General features: G+C 37.3%; 1 protein-coding gene across 1 annotated transcript in view; it reads right to left on the bottom strand.

Annotated features, from left to right (window-relative positions):
- Positions 1-20395, bottom strand: part of DMD (dystrophin) — a 2676943-nt gene that overhangs the window by 826368 nt on the left and 1830180 nt on the right. The window lies entirely within an intron of this gene.

The raw sequence follows: 20395 nt of genomic DNA, 5'->3' as shown, positions 1-20395 counted from the left end.
GGTGGTAAGACTTCAGCATTGTAAGCAAATCAATGTTCAGTAGTAAGTCTTCCATGTACCATTGCTTCCCAATGTAGGCAACATGAGTTAATCAGTTAAATCAAAACAAAGTATATAGAAAAAATGTTGACAGGCATATTTTCAAACCAAATGTGGAAAACAATCTAAGAACAATAGTGAAATTACAGTGCCTTGAAAAAATATTTATACCCCATGAAATTTTCCACATTTTGTCATGTTACAACCAAAAACTTCAATGTATTTTATTGGGATTTGATGTGATAGACCAACACAAAGTGGGAAGTGGAAGAAAAATGAGAAATGGTTTTCAATATTTTTGAAAAATAAATCTGTGAAAAGTGTGGCGTGCATTTGTATTCAGCCCCTCAGAGTCAATACTTTGTAGAACAACCTTTAGCTGCAATTCCAGCTTCAAGTCTTTTTGGGGATGTCTCTACCAGCTTTGCACATCTAGAGAGGGACATTTTTGCCCATTCTTCTTTGCAGAATAGCTCAAGCTTTGTCAGATTGGGTGGAGAGCGTCTGTGAACAGAAATATTCAAGTCTTGCCCCCGATTCTCAATTGGATTTAGGTCTGGACTTTGACTTAGCCATTCCAACACATGAATATTCTTTGATCTAAACCATTCCTTTGTAGCTCTGGCTGTATGTTTAGGGTAGTTATGCTGCTGCAAGGTGAACCTCCACCCCAGTCTCAAGTCTTTTGCAGACTCTAACAGGTTTTCTTCTAAGATTGCCCTGTATTTGGCTCCATCCATCTTCCCATCAACTCTCACCAGCTTCCCTGTCCCTGCTGAAGATAAGCCTCCCCACAACATGATGCTGCAACCTGTTTCACGGTGGGGATGGTGTGTTTAGGGTGATGTGCAGTGTTAGTTTTCTGCCACACATAGCATTTTGCTTTTAGGCCAAAAAGTTCAATTTTGGTCTCATCTGACCAGAGCACCTTCTTCCACATGTTTGCTGTGTCCCCCACATGGCTTTTCGCAAACTGCAAACAAGACTTCTTATGGCTTTCTTCTTGCCATTCTTCCATAAAGTCCAGATTTGTGGAGTGCATGACTAATAGTTGTCCTGTGGACAGATTTTCCCACCTGAGCTGTGGATGTCTGCAGCTCCTCCAGAGTTACCATGGGCCTCTTAGCTGCTTCTCTGATTAATGCTCTCCTTGCCTGGCCTGTCAGTTTAGGTGGATGGCCATGTCTTGGTAGGTTTGCAGTTGTGCCATACTCTTTCCATTTTTGGATGATGGATTGAACAGTGCTTCGTAAGATGTTCAAAGCTTGGGATTTTTTTTATAAACTAACCCTGCTTTAAACTTCTCCACAACTTTATCCCTGTATGTCTAGTGCATTCCTTGGCCTTCATGATTCTGTTTGTTAACTAATGTTCTCTAACAAACCTCTGAAGGCTTCACAGAACAGCTGTATTTATACTGAAATTAAATTACACACAGGTGGGCTCTATCTACTAATTAGGTGACATTTGAAGGCAATTTGTTCCACTAGATCTTAGTTAGGGATATCAAAGTGAAGGGGGCTGAATACAAATGCACACCACACTTTCCACATATTTATTTGTAAAACATTTTGAAAACCATTTCTCATTTTCCTTCAACTTCATAAATATGTGCCACTTTGTGTTGGTCTATCACATAAAATCCCAACAAAATACATTTACATTTTTGGTTGTAACATGACAAAATGAGGAAAATTTCAAGGGGTATGAATATTTTTTCAAGGCACTGTAACATATATCTAAAGCCTTTTTTGTAGATCTTTGGATAGAGTTGAGAAGAATTAAAATGAGTTTCTGATTTTGTTTTGCCAATCTGTGTCCCATTTGAGAGTTTTTACTGCATGTCCCTCTTTTAAAGTGTAAAAGATCCTCCCTCAGACATTTGTCACGACAACAAGACTTATTCCTAATTCCTTTTCTGTTGATAACTCAAAATTGTTTATCTTCGCTTACTGTGAGTCCCTGTGATAATGGGCACATAAAAAGAGTTATTTTAATAGAATGGGCACAATAGACAGCCATACAAACCTGATAAGGTTGCTAATCCTAAATGCTTTAATGTACAGAATTTTTTACATATACATGCAAGCATTATTTACAATTAACTGTAACTAATCTTATCAGTTGTTTGATAAAGGGTTAGTCCACCTGAAGCTGATATTTCATTGTTTGCCAGGGAGTAGGGATGAGCCAATGGTTTGGCCTGAACCTAGGCTTAAAACAAACTTTGGCTCTTTGGGTGTTCGAATGAATATCCAAATTTTTGCCCCTTGCAGCCCTCTGTTCAGTGGGAGCCAAGCATCATAATAAATAAATAAGCTGTATTTCTACCACTTCTATATATGACAACTTCCCACTGTCACTGGTTCCTAAGAAAACAGCAAGTGCTTGCACCCTCAAGGTTCCTATGAACCACTGACATCAAGGTACATTGTCTTACATATCTGGAATTCCCTGCCACATAAGTAAAGGGGCAGGAATAGCAGTGACATCTCTGCCCAAATATAAATATGGCCACTGGTCATATTTGTGGCATGATGTCACCACTATCCCCACCTCCTCCCTTATATTACTGATGACAACTCTGGGTGCTGTCATTTGGTTAGTGGTACCATTGATTGATCATGTATTCTAAGTCATAGGGGTTTTTTTTGCAGGTGGTGGGCATCATGACTGATGATGGATTTAGAATAAGGGATTTTTTTGCTTTTTTTTAATAAAGGTTATGCCATATGTTTGGGTGTCCTTATTTGTAGCTTATATTTTTTTTGTGAATGTGTAGGGGCACTATATACCCCATGCTTATTAATGTGTGTGTGTGGGGGGGAAGGGGTATCTGGGGACCCCCTTATTATTTTAAGGGTTCTTTCAGATTTTGCTAAGCACCCATCTATGGATGGGGAAGAGACTCTTGTCTTCGTCAGCAAGGGGACAAGATGCTTTGCCAGGGGGATCCCCCATGTTAAGGGTACGTGGCCTGTTTTTTTTTGTGCAACGTACCCCTTAAAATCTATACAGACTTAGAGGTTCTGATATGTATTCTGATAGGAACTCCAAGCAATTGTTGGCTTCTTTAAAAGAAAAGACTATTAGAGGGGTCTGTGTGTTGTTTTGTTAAAAAAAAAGCTGGCAAAGAAATGTAATTTGCTGGCAATTATAAACATTTTTCCTTTTTAAATGTCAATGCTGCTGCAGCAGTTTTTGTATTTGACAAAGACGTGCCACTACACAGGCAGAATTAGGATACAGAGGCATGTTATTTAAAGGAATTGGGCATTTTCAGTGTTTCAAAAAGTCAGTGCTCCTGGTTGAATTTAATTTAAAAAACTACATATCTCTTCAGAGAATGCCATCCACAATATGCTTTTTTTTTACACCCCTTGCCTATTAGCCCAGATGATGGGAATTTCTAATTCAACAGATTTTACTTCTATTGATTTCAATGGTGTTTGGGTGCAGCATCCAAACTTCTTTGACGTTTGCTGAACTAAGCTCAAAATGAACCCAGGGCAGCTTGACTCATCCCTTCTGAGATGTTAATTTATCTCTTTCTTATTTATGGAGAGATCTCTATGTTGAAGATCTTTAGGGTTGATCTACCAGGTATGCACACTTGCTACAACAATTAGAAAAGGATCCTATGTCCCCTAATTGATTTATTTACTTTATAATATAGAGATTTAAGTAGGTGGAAAAAAACATCCCAAGGTGAGTAGCAGCAAAGGTAGAAACGGTTGAAGTGAGATCTGTCTGCTATACTGTAATTTACAAGAGATCTATGAAGCCAGTGGGTCACTCCATCACATTCTACCTCTGTCTGTAATACTTCCTTCATCTATAAACGCCCAGGTTTGCTAGTTCTGAGCCTAAGAATGTTCTATCCACCTAAAGGAACTGACATTTTAACATTGAAATAACAGTGTTTAGAAACATACATTGATGGAACATTTTCTTATATGTAAGTTTAAGGGAGATACATGTGTCAGTAGAATGAGTTAGAAAAAAGTTAGTGTCTTTAATTCAATTTTTAACCATCTCTACAACCCTCTAATTACCTCTAAATTTATAATAATAATTCAACATATTTCTATCAATTTGATTGCATTTAATAGAATGCTGAAAATGAATTTTACCAAGTCATGTATCAATAAGCAAGTGTGCATGTAAATGTGTGATCATATCACATCGCAGTTAGGGAATATTTGCACCATCTCTTGGGATTATTGGTTCCTGTTACAATTTTGTTCGTTCCAGCTTAGGCTCCCTTAAGGACAACTGTAAAACTCTTTTAAAAGAGAAATATGGTGTATAGATATTTTTTTTGAAAAAAAAAGTTACGAGCAGGTAATATGATGCAGCACTGGAAAGCAAAAACTGCTCTGCTTAGAGTATAAGCATATCAAAAATGGAAACATTAATTCAATTTCCACTGTTGCAATTAAAAAAATACATTTCGAAATATATGTCTTACTTTGACCTATTAAGAAATGGTTTGCAATATTGTGCAGTTAAAGGTGCAATGTCTAAAACTCTCAAACAATACATGAGTATTTACAAATTATAACTTATAATAATAACTTATAAATAATAGACAGGTGCACAGATGTATTCAAGAGTAAATTAGACAATGTATTTTTTTCTGAAGAAGTTTATAAAAATGAATTGCTGAGGCAAACAATAGATGAGTTCAGCAGTAACACCCTAATGTTCTAAGTTAGAAGGGTAAGTCGAAAAAACAGCAGATGTAATTACAGTCATTGTCAATAAATTTGATTAGAAACAGCAGAATAATTTTAAAAATGTATGCGTATGGCTGTTATCTTTACACAGACCAGCTCTTTGCATAGACAAAATGACTTTAGCAAAATCAGAGCTCTTCGCAAAATTGCTCCTCAAACTGTTAACAAAGACAAATGTCTGACCTTCACATTATATTTCTTCCTGTGCAACATGGTTTGGAGATGGTAACATCAGCTGTGTTCGGTGGCTGCTCACTACTGACTGTACACAGATGAAGTCTTTAACTGGGTTACATAATGTTCTCAGAATCACACTCCAATATGAGATTTGACAATGAAAATAAATGGCCACTTTGTTTCATGGTAAAACACTGGTCACATCATCACTATGCGTAGGAAGAAGGACAGCTATACCAGAAAATGTGTCAGGGAAGGCAACTTTTAACTGTTGTCACAGTTCCTAATCACGGGTAAACATATAAATTACTGGATGCGTATGGCTTTCAAATCCAAACTGGAACATAGGGGTTAACATACTGTCCACAACTTAGGAAGATAAAAGAGAGGCAGTTTTAGTTTTCTCTCTCATTTGAATGTGCCAAGTGTTACCAAGGAAAAATTCTTTCACAGACCGCCTGGCATTCCTCTCTGCCTACATGCTGAATGAGTGCTTTGTTTTTCAAGGGATCTTAATGTTTATATTCTTCTGTTGGGACTTTTTATTTCTCATTGACTTCTATTGATTAAGCAAAAAGGAATACAGCAAGTCGTTCTAGCAGTTTTAAAACATAATGAGCTATAATGACTTTGAGCTTTCACTATATGAGCCAAGCGGGTCACAATATTTTTAGAGTACTTGTCACATAAACTTAATGGCATTTTAAATACATACTGGAAAATGTATGAGTAAATACATATTGCTTTTAGCATGTGGTAAAGCTATATAGTCTATTTCTTGCTGCAATGCATGTATGTTTGAGAATAACTACACATTGCCTTTAGATTTTTACATGTGTTAATATTAGCAAATGATTTTTTTGCAAACTATGAAAGTATAAAATGTGAAAGTACAGCCAAAACATTTCATTTAATTTAAGAATCTGCCTCTATGTCTATGGTGAATGCACTTCAAAGAGACAAAACTTAACTTAGACCACTGCTCTGATAATAACCAGGAGAGAGAGGGGTATTTTCTCAGCATGAAAAGCTGAGAATATTCAGCGTACTCCATACAATGTGCAGACACAAATTCAAATGGATACTGAAATGGCAGTCAAACAGATAGTGCTATTACTCATAGATTCAGGAGTATCCAAATTTCACAAGCACATGCAACAGGTCCACAATAGGGCATTATTCTTGTCACAAGAAAAAATGTGACATTTCATAGGAGTGAGAGTTCACTTAACATATCTTGCTACTGCTTCTCTGCCCTCCTATCTTGGCAGCAGTGTGCATTTGATCTGAATGACCCAGCAATCCTGGAATGTACAATTGACAGGCTCACTCATTTGCCAAGCTGAGATCTGAACCTCATCGCAAGCTGTTCACATACCCCCACATCGACTTAAATCCCATCAAGCAATCCTTAATTCTGTGCCTGATCCCAGGGTCTCATGTAAGGCAATGTACAGGGGTGGACAAAATTATGGAAACACCAGGTAAAAGAACAATATCATTACCTAGTATGGTGTTGGACCGCCTTTGGAATCCAAAAGGGCTTGAATTCTCCTGGGAATTGACATATATGAGTCTTATATGATGGATAAAGGAATATGATATCACTCTTCATGCAAAAATGTTTTTGCATGAAGTTCTCAGTTCTCAGCAGAGATGCAGGAGGCAGAAAATGAGCCCAAACCTTGTTCTCCAAAATTGACCATAGTGGCTCTATGATATTGAGGTCCTGCAACTGTGGCACACAGGGAAGGTGCAAGACTTTCTCTGCATGCTCTTCAAACCACAGTTTGACAATACCAGCTGCATGCATCAGAGAATTATCTTTTTGGTAAATGGCACGGTCTTCTGGAAACAGAGTCTGCACCATGAGGTGCACTTGGTCGGCCAAAATTTGTACATAGTCGCTGGCTGCCTTTCAAGATGATGATGGGGCCTGGAAAATACCAACATATAGCTACCCAAACCATGATTGTGCTTCCACCATGATTTACCATGGGTACAAGACAGTCCTGGTTGTAAATTTGGGACAGTGTTTGCCACATGTAAACACCTCCGGTGATTGGGAAAAGTGTGAAGCTCAATTCATTGGACTATATTGCAGTCCTCCATTGATTATTAGTGCACGATTTTTGGGTGTTTCACCACTTTCTTCTCTTGGGAGCATTACTATTGGTCACTCCTGGTATGGCAACTGCAGCTCACCCATGAATGTTTTGATTATGGTGTTCCCGCTGCACAGTTTTTGTGGACACGAACTTTCAAAGACTGAGAATGAGCTCTGCGGTCATTTTTGCAACAGTTGTTATTTTATTCCAGGTCACAATCCTGCGCAATGTACTTTTGTCTCTTCTGGTCAGTTGACTATGTCAACTGTGCTTATGCTTATCAGATTACATTTTCCTTGAAACTGCATATGCCGTCATAACCTTTGATATTGTACCTTGTGACACCACAAATAAATTGGCAACTTCAGTCGCAGAGGCACCAGCTAAGCAGGCACCAACAATTTGCCCTTTTTGAAACTTAGTAAGTTCTGACATGACTCCGTACTATTAGCAGCGCACACAGTGTATGACGAAAGTTAGGCTTCCCACCTGTTAGCTAGGTGTCTCATTACACAGCAGAAGCAAAAGAATATTACATCACTTCTACTTTCAATGCAAATCATGTAATCACTTTCACACCTGCAAATCATGTAGTATTTCCATTTTTTTGTCCAATCCCTGTATGGCCTACATTTCAAAGAAGTTCTCCACTGTATTGATTGTCATTGAAATCACAGTCTGCTTTACCAAGTGTGGTTATAAATGTAGCATGCAGAGTTCTTATGATAGAAAAGAAAAAAAAGTTTAAATATTTGTCACATTGCAAGCTCATTTTCAAATACATAGGAGTTTCTGTAAAACAGGTGCTGTGCATGCTGGAGAAAGGTAATTTATCCTATCATCAATGGACATATTTTTTTAAAAAACACCTCCTAAAAGGTCGATGGGTTACAAGTAGTGTTGAGCCGAACGCTCAGGTTTTGGATTCAGGGTAAGTTCATAAACTCAACTAACCTTTGAACTAAAAGTTCAAAGGTCAGATCCGAATCCCACTGAAATCAACTAGAACCAAATATTAGAAATCAGTAATGGCCATTTTCTGGGTTAATAGGCAAGGGATGGTCAAACAAAGGGAGTGAGTAGCTGGACAGTCCCCACAGGATTATGTAAAAATATTTTTTTAAATTATAATACAGCACAGGAATGGTAATTTCAGGCAGCTTTATTTGATATGCTTTGGGGTACCCCAAACTGACATGTGGCTTTACAGAACATTACAAATTTCAGGGACTTTGGTGACACTGTATTGTAACATCACATTAATTATGTGTGTTATAATTTAGTTTACTTTTACATTATTCATTGACGAACATACAACAGCAAAAGCCCAAAATGATTGTTTTCCACTGAAAAAGGTCTTTATTAGGTATTTCTTTTTAAAGACAACAATTTTTGTGTAGCAGCAATGGACCATAATTGTGTGCTGGAAATAGCAAGTACAATATAGCTAAAATATATTGCAAAGTATCATACTTAAAAAGAAAAATGGAACTAACACTATCAACTTCATACAAATTACCAAACAGAATCAAAATAAGTCATATGATGTATCTTGTAATCTCATTTTCGGTATCATACTGTATTTTAACAAAATGTCAACCCAGTGTGCACCAATACACCTGAAAACCACACACCCTCATTCAAGAGATAAGGCAGTTGTTAAGTTGAACTAAAAAAATTACTGTGCTATGTTCAGAGGCAACAGCCAAATATATGGAACAAAGTATGTAAGCAATTCAATTGGGGCTTGGGCCGCATTGTAACAGGTAGAGATGGCTTATGATAGTTCCACCGAGTGGGCATATCACATATCAGGTGGCGGAAAGATGGAATTCCTGAAATTGTACATTATTCTGACCACCTGAAATGGCTACAGTCTCCTCTGGCCTGCCACATAATTTTGTAAGCCAGGGCACCTAACAAGGAGATGCTGCACCATCAGGTGGGGATGTGTGCTCTGAACTTTCCCTGCATAAGAGTGGAAAACAGACTGGTCCTGTTGTCACACAAAACCTTTCCTGACACAAGATAGCATGGGGTTAGCCACCTCTGGACCAGCTACTGCAAAGCTGACAGAATCTTTTCCCAAGTGTACTCCTGTCCCCTAGGCATACCAGCTGCAAAACTGCGTGTCAGCATTTTGCCTGAGCTGTTGCATAGCCTCTTGGTTGCTTGGCGGAAACTGGTGGTTCTGACAACTCACCAGAGAACATTGAAGATGAAGGTTTTTGGTCTACCATCATTACAAGGTGTCAGGACATGCAACAATACAACCAGCTCAAGCAGCATGCCCCATCCTTTACCCTTCCTGGCCAACAGTACAGTGGAGTGTCATAAAGTAATCCAACACCCCTTAAAATACTATAATTTCCATTGCTTGAGGCTACTGACAGGGAATCTTGTATAGCAGGGGGAGAGGTGGAAAAGGAGAAGCTGGATGGAGGAGTGCAGCCCTTTTGCAGTCAACAAGCATGCAGGTGATGATACCACCAAGCTACAGTACATGATGTATACATGATGTATACTCATATGTTTCTTCGCACATGTGTTGCTAAAATGATTGATTTTATTACCACGCTTAAGACGCTGCTAGTTGACCCCTCCCTCTATACTACTGTTGGTAAATTTTGCCCCAATCGGGAATGTGTGGTCTTGGTGGAGTATAGCAATTTTGCCCATTATGCTGATGAAGTCGGATGATAGCTGAAAAAACCTCACACAGCAGCTCTCATTTCAGGCAGCCATCTCTGTGCAGAGCCAAGCCACGTGCCCATATTGCATTTTAACCTTGGTCTCCCAGCATTTCTATCAACTATTCCTTTCTCTCACTAAACTCCAAAACACTGACAATGGGCTACTGGAAAAGCAACCTTTTATTAGTGTGTGGACTGGGATTTGGCCAAAAGTCTTGCAACTTACCCCTGGCAGGCGACATGATAGGTCAGGTGTGAGTCTTTAGCCAATAATTGCATTTTGCAAAGCATTATAAGATGTTCAACTGCTAGTGAAATATTCAATCCAAATCATCAGAACACAGAAATTTAGATCCAACCCTGTGTTTTGTCCATATTGCAAAAAGATGTCATTCAATTTAATTTACAAAGAGTGTTGATAAGATGTTAGATAAACACCATTAACTCCTTGGCGCCAACGTACTGTAATACAAATATGCGGCCTCACAGAACTGGGCTTTTTTCCATGGGGCAGCATATTTGCTTACCTGTTTTTGTGCTGGGAGACAGCCGCACAGCGAGCTACCAGCAAAAAGACTGGGGTGTCACTGAGAGCCCCGGGTCCTGTTCTAACGACCCGGGACTCTAGATTCTGGGTCACATGGATTTCTGTGATAGCCTTTGATTGGCTCTCACAGTGATCAATCATCCCCCTTGTTTTTTTTCTCTCTGAATGGAGGAGAGAGATACATTGTATCTCTCTCTCTCTCCTTGCATAGAGGAAAAAAAACAACTGTTTGTAAAAAAAAAAAAGATAAATAAATATTAAAAAAGAAAAAATAAAGAAAAAATACCTAGATCATGGTTTGAACTAGTTCATTGCCAGGGTTAGTGTTTGAGTCAAGGTTAGGGTCAAAGGTCAAGGTCAAAAGTCGGGGTCAAAGCTCAGGATTTTTTTTTTAAATTGGTATCAGTGTCAGTGTCAATGTGATTTAGGTAAAAAAAACAAGAAACGAAATGCGCTCTATTGATTCTGGGCTGTACTACAGGTACAAACAACAAATAACATACACATATATGGTATCGCTGCTCTCCTTAGGAGCTGGAAAAATTTTTTTGAGTTGTTCTTTGGTGGTAGGTTTTGGTAGTAACAAGAAACACACAGCTAAATTAAAAAAAAAAGATGTTTTTTTACTATTTTGGGCCAGTTTTCCTTTGATAAAAAAAATCAGGAGATATCTATTACCATTTACCACCAAATGAAAGCCCAATTTTTCCTGAAAAAAAAACAAGGTTTAATTCACCTGGATGTACAAAGTAGTTGTGATGATATGTACGGTTTTACTAACACATGTCAAACTTATAAAATATTACTTAGGCTTTAACATTTGTTTTATTCATAGGCATGAAGGGGTTAACTAGATTTTTATGTTAAAGACAATCATTACCATGAAGGCATTCCTAGTATTTTAAACCCCACTCTCAACATGGCAATGGGGCCTTGTTTCTCAGGAATGTTGCTTGTTCCATTATTTAGTTTTAGTCTCTCCAATTCAGTGCTGAAGTATTAATTTAGAGTAAGGTTGTAAGAATCCCACAGAGGATTCTTAAAACCTTCAACTTACCAATACTGCTGATAACAGACATTTCTGTAAATGTGTTGATATAGGTGCTCTAAAGATTAAATGAAAGAAAGTAAAATTTGTAAAGTGAAAGTTTTACTTTCCTTCAGCAGCACAAAAGAGTGTCTGCTCTCAGCATTAAGTTTAGGCAGGAGACAGAAGAAGCTCAGTTAGGACACGTCTGCTTCAACATGGAAAAAAATATGTGGTAATAATGGCATCAAAACCTATCTCTAGACAGTAAAGCTACACTGTTATAATAGTTTAAGAATGGATAATAAAATTCTTTAAAATGCCCATGATTACAAATCAAAAACAAAACCTAACAAAAAGTTATATATATGTTATTATAATTATATTGCAAAAAACATTAAAATATGTGTTATATTTAATAACATATCTTGTATTTGAACTGGCGTTTCAGGTTAATATTAAATGAAATGTATGACAAGGAAATAAATGAAACTGTCATTTTTAGTCCACGTGACAGGATAAGCTATAACATTCCTTCCCGTGCAAGTAAATTTTTTCTGGATTTTCATATGCATTACATTCCATTGGCTACCCTGGTTACCATGGTAATCTATGTCTGCTTAAAATGCGTAAATGGCACTAGCCATTTTACATTTTAAGTGTGGAATTCTCTTTATCATGGGAAAAATTACATTATCCTTGGGGGGAAAACATTCCCGTATGGAATCAAATATGAAAGTTCTTCTTCAAAAACATGTGAAAATTGCTTCTCGGTCACTTGTGCCTATATATTATGTTTAATCTAAATGTATATACAGTTAGCAGAGCCATTTAGACTGGAAATACTGCTCAAACATATATAATACATACCTACATACTTATACAAGTACTTGATAGCAAACTCATTCGAAGTCTTAAAGCAACTTTCCTTAAAACACACATATATGCACATGCACATATTGCAGGATATAATTGGAAATAATAAAAATCTTAACAATAAAAGCATTAATAAGTTTTAAAGAACAATAGCAATGCCTATACTCATAAACCTATATATTTTGTATATAATAATTTGCATATACAGTGCTCAGCATAAATGAGTACACCCCAACAGATTTGTTAGAAATCCTTTCCTTTCCTTCCAGAATTAAAATTTTCTGTGTGACACTATACTGCAAAATACTCTCACAAATGTGGGTCATTGATTGCAAACAAAATTTGTTAATTTTCACACACAAAAAAGTATTTTTACTAACAAATTCATTCAAGACCATGTTGCAAAAATGAATACACCCCAATGAAAGTCTTAGGAGCAAAGACAAAATTTTGAGAAAATACTAATTAACAAGAATTCAACTACAGGTGAGTCTAATTATTCAATAAACATGTGTCCAGCAGACAGTTGAATATAAAAAGGTGTTAACAAAGGAAACCCCTTCCTATTTCATGCTGTTAGCAATGGCACCACATGGAAGAGAAATGTCACCAGGCCTGAGAAAGAAAATAATTTCTTTATACAAGAAAGGTGAAGGCTACAAGAAGATCAGCAAAGCTTTACATATCAGCCAGGATACTGTAGCAAAAGTTATACAAACATTTAACAAAGATAGAACTGCAACCATCTCACAAAGATGTCCAGGACGGCGACAGAGAGTCTTCTGATGATAAGGGTTGAAGAAAATTGCCATGCAAGTTCACAGCAGTTAGCTAAAGAAGTAAAAGGCCAAACTGGGGGGATTGTTTACTGTGACACAATACGGCGTGCAGAGGAATAGCATGCATGGGTGTCATCCACAAAGGAAGCCTCTTCTAAAGACCATGCACAAAAAAGCCCATCTAGCTTTTTCAGCATGGGCCAGGGCCCATGCTGAAAAAGAAGAAGACTACTGGAACACTGGAGTGATGGGACCAAGATAAATGTTTTTGGAACTGATGGCTGTATGGTGTTGCAAAGCTGAGGAGAAAAAAGAAAAATGCATGGTGCCTACACTGAAACATTGTGGTGGCAATGTGCTTCTGTAGGGCTGCATGAGTTCTGCTGGTGTCAAGGAGCTGCATTTCATTGATGGTATCATGAATTCACAGATGTATATTGAAAAAGAAGATACTACATCAGTTCGTGTCATTGGTTGTCGTGCACTTTTCCAACATGACTGTTGTATTTCTGAAGAAGAACAGAGTGAAAGTGATTCACTGGACAAGTATGTTTCCTGATCTGAACGCAATTGAACACCTATGGGGAATTCTGAAGAGACAAGTTGAGCATCACTTTCCATCAAACATCCAGGCTCTAAAAGAGGCAGTTGTTGAAGAATGGAAAAGTATAGATCTTGCAATATGTCACCAACTTGTTCATTCCATGCTTAGAAGACTTGGTGCTTTCCTTACAAATCATGGAGGTCATACAAAATACTAGATGTAGTAGTTTTTGTTGTAGGATGTATTAATTTTTGCATCAACTAATTTGAGTAACACTCAATATTTTGTAATCTAAGTTATATTATTAACCTTACTTTCATGTTATGAGCTAAACCAATGTTCTATAAGACTCAGTTTTGTCGAAATTGTGGAAATTGTTCTTGTGTTCATTGAGATATTGATTAAAATCGTACTTTTCAAGTAAGGGGTGCACTCGTTTATGCTGAGCACTGTATGTATCTATAGGTATTGGATGGCAAGGTTGTGGATGAAGTAAAATGTCATGGGTTTTTTGCTTAAACATGACAAGGGACTACAAGGTTTGTGTCTGATATCAAGAAAACAAACTTTTTTTTTTCAGAACCTTAAAAAGTCCTGTCCTGAAACCCAGAGATTTTGTAGAGCTTTGGGTTGGAACTTCCTCCATTCTTAATTTATTTTTATCCAGACCTGATTAATTAATCTAAGATGGGGGGAGGGGAGTTTTGCTTTGAGTAGTGATGTATCTGAAAGTTTTGTTCTGGCTCCCACAGTGCATCTGACTGGATATCCAGAATTATGTCCACTGTAGTGTCAGTTAAATAGATGTTTGCTGATGATTACATGGTCCATGTCTGGACTGAGCTTTTGGTGGTAGCTTTGAGACATCTTGTCATCTGTCTGAAATTTGCTCTTCTTTGCTTCTTGCTGTCTAGTCCCCTTTATTGCCTCATTTGTTGCCAGGTACCCTGCCTATCTTTCACTAGCAATCTAGTTGTTTGGGACTAGCTGAAATGTCAAGCACACACACTAGCAAAGCCTTTTTAAGATGGAAGAGGGATGTCAAAGAGTGGAAAAAAGATTGAAGAAAAGGAGGTAGCAGCTAAACTTGAGTGGTTTGCTTTCTGGTATGTAAAGGAGTTGTCACATAATGTGGACATTACAATTACATCTGAGAGCTCTGCTTCCCTCCTGAAGCATACAGATCAGGTATCATACGATATATCTGAATTAAGTACCGGTAGCTATTTCTCAGAATGCAGTAAGTACACAAATTGTCTCTGTGATTTTGAAAAGTTGCAAGGAGAAAGGAGCTTAAATTAAGAGACATTTTAAATGCAATGTGAAAATATGTATCTCCTTTATTACAATGGTAAATACAGAGACTGATGCAAATAGAGAATAAATAATTTTTATTAGGCATGACTCAAAAAAATTTTGAGCCATGCCGGCTATGCAGGATATGCAATATGGATGATAAGGGCTTAGTCTTAAAACTAGATATGAATGGGTTAAAGTAGAAATCAATGCTTATACTGACAAATTGTATGATATTGAAAATCAACTGCACCAAAATTATATAAGGATTGTTGGAGTTCCTGAAAAAACAGGAGATGATACAAAAGATTACATTGAATAATGACTTCTTATTGTGTTTGGGAGAGTTAGGTTTTCCTCTATTTTTGCAGTACAAAGGACACATCAAGTTCCAACCTGCCCTCCTCCACCTAGAGAATCACTTAGACCAATATTACATAAATTAATTATCCACTGGGATAGAGATATTATTCTGAGAAAATTACAGGACCTTTGATGATATTATAATATTTGGTGTAAAGATCTCTTTGTATCCAAATTTTTCCATAGATGTTCAAAGAAAAAGGGTTAGGTTTCATGAAATTAAAAAATGTCCACACAAGTTAAACGTATCATACACAATGATTTACCTAGCATGGCTGAGAATTATTGCTGTGGGAGAAACTCATTTTTTATACACAAGCTGAAGCAGTTTCCTGGATTGAGAGGAATGTGAAGTATTTATTATGCATCTGAAGTTAGGAAATGTTGCTTTCAGAAGCTAAAAGTGTTATTTAGCATGGTTGAGAATTGTTGCTAGGGAAGACATCTTAAGGAAAAAAAAGTTTTTTTTTCTCTTGGATATAATGGTCTAGATTTTTTGCTAGATCTGACTGGGCATAACATTATGGCACCTACAATACATAGGACATCTCTTATTGCAGGATATATAACTTTGGAGAATTAGTGTGTAGAATGTGTAGAATACTGAGAAGTTGTTTCTTAGGGTGATCAAGTTGTTTACTTAGGATTTATTTTTCACCCCCATCCTCCTGAGGGAATAATTAATTGTTACCATTAAAGGGAATGATGTTACTGTTATAGCAATTATTACATTATAATTATTTTTCTTTTACTGTATAAGAATTATTATTTAGAATCTATGAATATATATATATATATATATATATATATTTTTTTTTAATAGAATGTACAAGGGATGGGGGATGCCACTAAACAGGGTGCTTTATTTCACTTTGTTTAAAGTATATATGTATTTTACCTGATGTACGTACAGTGGCGATTAGCCCTGTGTTGATCACATGCATTCTCCCAAGAAAATAAAAACCTCCCTAGCAATACACACCATACACACCACATGATATGTCTTATCAGGAGATAAGAGGGGGGACACTGGAGGAAGGGGAGGATCAGAGAAGATCGGATCAAACAACCTTTTTACACAATGCAGATGATTATCCCCTTAGGTTCCACAGTGAGTATAACAAGCGTGCTTTACTGCATATACAGACTGATTTTACTGTTATGGGTTTAGTAACACAAGTATTTACAAAGGTTCACCTGTACATGGGATGTGCATTCTTGTTATTCTTCATATTGCTGTAATGTTAGCATACTTAGACATATACTGATACAGTTAACTTATATTCATAAAGATACTACAGTGCCAGGGGTATAATGGTTTTCCATTCCAACTGAGCAAAAAAAAAAGATGGAATAACTCCGTGGCTACACCCTTAAAATTTGAGATACTTTGGAATATCTCTGAGGTCTTTTGGTGAAACAAATCTCAGCCTTTAAAGCTAATTGGAAAGAATGGGAGAACAAGTTGATGGAACGAGTACAGAGCATAGGAAGACTCTATTAACAACCCTACTACAATTCCCTTAAATGTTTGTGGCTTAGGATTTGGTGAAACAAATATTACACTGACTAAAGTGGAACATGGGTATTTTATGCTAAGGAACAGTATTTTGAAGAAGAGGATAGAGTTAAAGTGATTCTAAAGCCTTACTTTGTTTTAATTGAAAATACCAAATATGTCTATACTTACCTGTTGTGTGCAGTGGCTTTGCACAGAGCAGCCTGGATCCTCCCTTTCTAGGGTCCCCTGCAGGCTCTCTTGGCCCCTCCCTCCTGTTGGGTGCCCCCCACAGCAAGCAGCTTGCTATGGGGGCACCCGCTGCTCCGTGTGTCCATTCACACATGGAGCCGCATCTCAGCCCCGCCCCCTCCCTGTTCTCCTCTCCTCTCAAGAGGGAGTCCCAGGATAGCTGAGACTCCAGTGCACATTGCTGGATCGAGAGGCGTGATGCTGCACACAGAATGTTTGTTACTTTCATGCATAGAATACATGAAGGTAAAAAACCTTGAGCCTTTAGAACCACTTTAATCTCTTAATAGCAACTATAATAAAGGCTCAAAACAACTGGCATATAAAGGGGCAATATTAAATACATTTGGGAGTAATGGTTTCTTCCACCCTTGAAAATGTAGATGCATTTTGTTGGTTCTTTGGTAATGTATATTCTTGTATATGCTTCTAAATAGTCGTATTCAGATGTACAACTATATTATTTGCAGCAGATAACACAGCCAAGTTTGGAGTTTGGTGAACTATGATATGTGATATGAACTTCTTAGATTCTCCTTTACCTTAGAAGAGTTGGAAAAATGTTGGATACGCTGACTAATAATAGGACCCCTGAGGAGGATGATCTCCCAGCTGAGACATGCCAAGTTCGCACATCATTGAGCTTAGTCGCAAAATCGTTTTCAGTGTCTGATGATGAATTTCCCCACGAATCATTACCACTCAATTCTGCAAGTGGTTCTAATTTACTATCGTTGTTCTCTAGCTGGTCTAAAACCGCTTTTGACCTAAAGGGATGTTTTTTGGAAGCCATGGACATTTCTCAGTTTCCAGGCAGAAAGAACAGTAAAAATGCAGGCAGGGCACAGGACAAAGCAGTAGGGACAAAATGTATGTGAAATGCTTTGATACAGTAATGTTATACTGTATCATGTTCCCGCCGGTTCCGTCCCCCGTACGTCCCGTACGTCCTGACACTCTCAGGAAATGTAACCCGGAAGACATATACCAGCATCGGCCGGAGGAGATGCCAGGGATGTTGCAGGGTAATACTGAGTGTAGCTCGGGGTTACTGCTTTTGGTACTGAAAGTTAACCCCGAGCTACACTCGGGAATACCACCAGGGGGGTTAAAATTCAATATCCCAACATTAAAAAGTTAAATGAAGTTTTGTTAAAGGACTAACTAGATTAATGAAAAGAAAGTTAATTTACCAAATTTTCCAAATTGTGTGCAAAGAAGATACATGAAGAATCTAATATTTAACGGTAGTAAATCAAACCCTGATGGGCTTGCTGTTTATTCCTGCAAATTTGTCAGCATTCATTCAAGATTTTCTTCAGTTTCAGTACTTGAGTTGACTATAGTCGTATTAGTGCAACTGCAATAAGAACAATTGAGTACTGTCCTGATGCTTTTTTTTTATTGGCACTAACATCCAAATTTTTAGGACAAGCTTTTGTGGTGTACCCCCTTCCTTAAGGTCCAAGCAATACTACAAGTTGGACCTTAAAAAGGGGGTAAACCCTGAAACTTGGACCTTGAAAAAGGGGGTACACCCTGAAACTTGTCCTGAAAATTTTAATGTTAGTATAAATAAAAAAGTATCATGGACAGTACTCAATTGTTCTTTAGCTTCAGTAGAATGAGGGGTGAAATGATTTAAAAAATAATTGTCAAACTGTGTTTTATTTACTACCATTAGAAAACCTATGACCTGGATGTTCAGTCCCCGACAGCAATGTTGGTTATTTCTTTCCAGCTAAAGACCCACCCAAGTGGTAGCACAACATAACATAGTTCTCTTTCTCTTTTCTGGGCAAAAGAAGACTTTTTCTCAGAGGCATATAGGAAAAGGTAAATGCCTAATAGATACATTGATGTGCACAGACACCTCAGTATGACTGGTGTAATTTGAAGTGCCCCTGCTGAGTATCTCCTGCTCCTACTGAAGTAAACCAAGTGCTTCCTAGACAGTGTTGTTAAATCACTGAATTAATTTTCTGGCTATGTGGTGTAAAAGCGTTTTTTTTTTTTTTATAAAAAGAAAATAGTTTATGTAAACACTGTTATAGATAATATCTGCTGCAACTAGCAGAGACAGGAGACCAGAGTAATTGCATAAAACATGTTCGTAAGCACTAAATAATATGTGTTGATAACACAAATCCACTCATTATTGCTTTACTTTATTGCACAACTGTGACGGAATGTGGTGAAATAACAGGAATTCAAAATCGCAATTATAGATCCCTAACCATAATACTGTTCAGCTTCAAATTTAATTAAATTTAATTCAACATTCAGTATTAATATGAAGTAACTGTCAAAGTGATGTAATAAACTGCAGCTATTACTATTGCATTGTGTTTTTCACAATTATTCATCAAAGACGTAAATTATAAATAAAAGCAAATTGACATATAACAAGATTTCTGCAATCTGTACACTTTTGTTGATAGAAAACAGTGTGAAATGGTTCCATTAAGAAAAACAAACAAATCAACACATGAAATGTCAGAAATGCAAATACATGATTAATGTTAATGAATATGTAATATAAATGTACCACTTGTGCCTACATTTAGACTAATTAATCAAACAACTGCTATGCAGCCAATAATTGTCTTAACGAGTTTGACACTAATCCAAGGTGGCAATGAACTGCAACTCTTAAAATTATCAGCAAAGCAAAGAACTGAACCCTGTTTATTCTGCTGTAAACAAGGAAAAACAAGGCCTTTGGCCATTGGTAACAAACCATTTTTGTTTTTGATGTTTTTCAGCAATAAATTACCAGAGCATTTTGCACATTCAGTCAACTCATTAAAAAAAAAATCTACTTTTTTGTAGACTCCATTTAACTCTTTTAATAATTAAAAGTTAATCCAAGATGACTGTTATTATACTATATACAGTACTATCTTTCCTCTTGCAGATTAATGGGTAGGCAGATAAAATACTCTCTGTTTGGTGAAGGAGACTTAAAGCAGTTGTAAACACATGTATATACCCAGTGAAGTGACTAGCCTCAGGTGACACACAGAGATAAAACAAATACAAATGTTCCTACATAAGTTGTACCTGTTTATATGCAGGCCCCTTATCTCTACAGAGCTGTTACATTTTGCAGAGCTCAGTGAGAGGAGCTCTGAGGGTTGATTGGAGGGAAGGGACACATCTTCTTTCACACAGCACACAGGAACAGAGCTGAGACTGCCAATCAAAGGCTGTGTGCTAGAGCTCCCTCCCCTGTTACCTTTTTTATCTTGGTGTCAGACAAAACCTGTCAGAAGTGACTCATGCAGATAGCAGAGGAATGGGGCAGCAGAGAGAAATGACACTTAGTGCTTGGGATTGAGACACACTATAGAGGAATATGCTTTGTTCATATTTCATGTCTGTGGTTCATAACCACAATAATAGATGGCAGTTCAAATAGGTCCTTAGAGTAAAAAATGTTATGTACTGTGTTATA

Source organism: Staurois parvus, unplaced genomic scaffold (assembly GCF_062004578.1).
Source record: "Staurois parvus isolate SC_StPar_1 unplaced genomic scaffold, SC_StPar_1.0 ptg000696l, whole genome shotgun sequence".
NCBI classification, from domain to species: domain Eukaryota; kingdom Metazoa; phylum Chordata; class Amphibia; order Anura; family Ranidae; genus Staurois; species Staurois parvus.
Note: the sequence above shows the minus strand (reverse complement) of the source record. Positions and strands in the feature narration are given on the sequence as shown.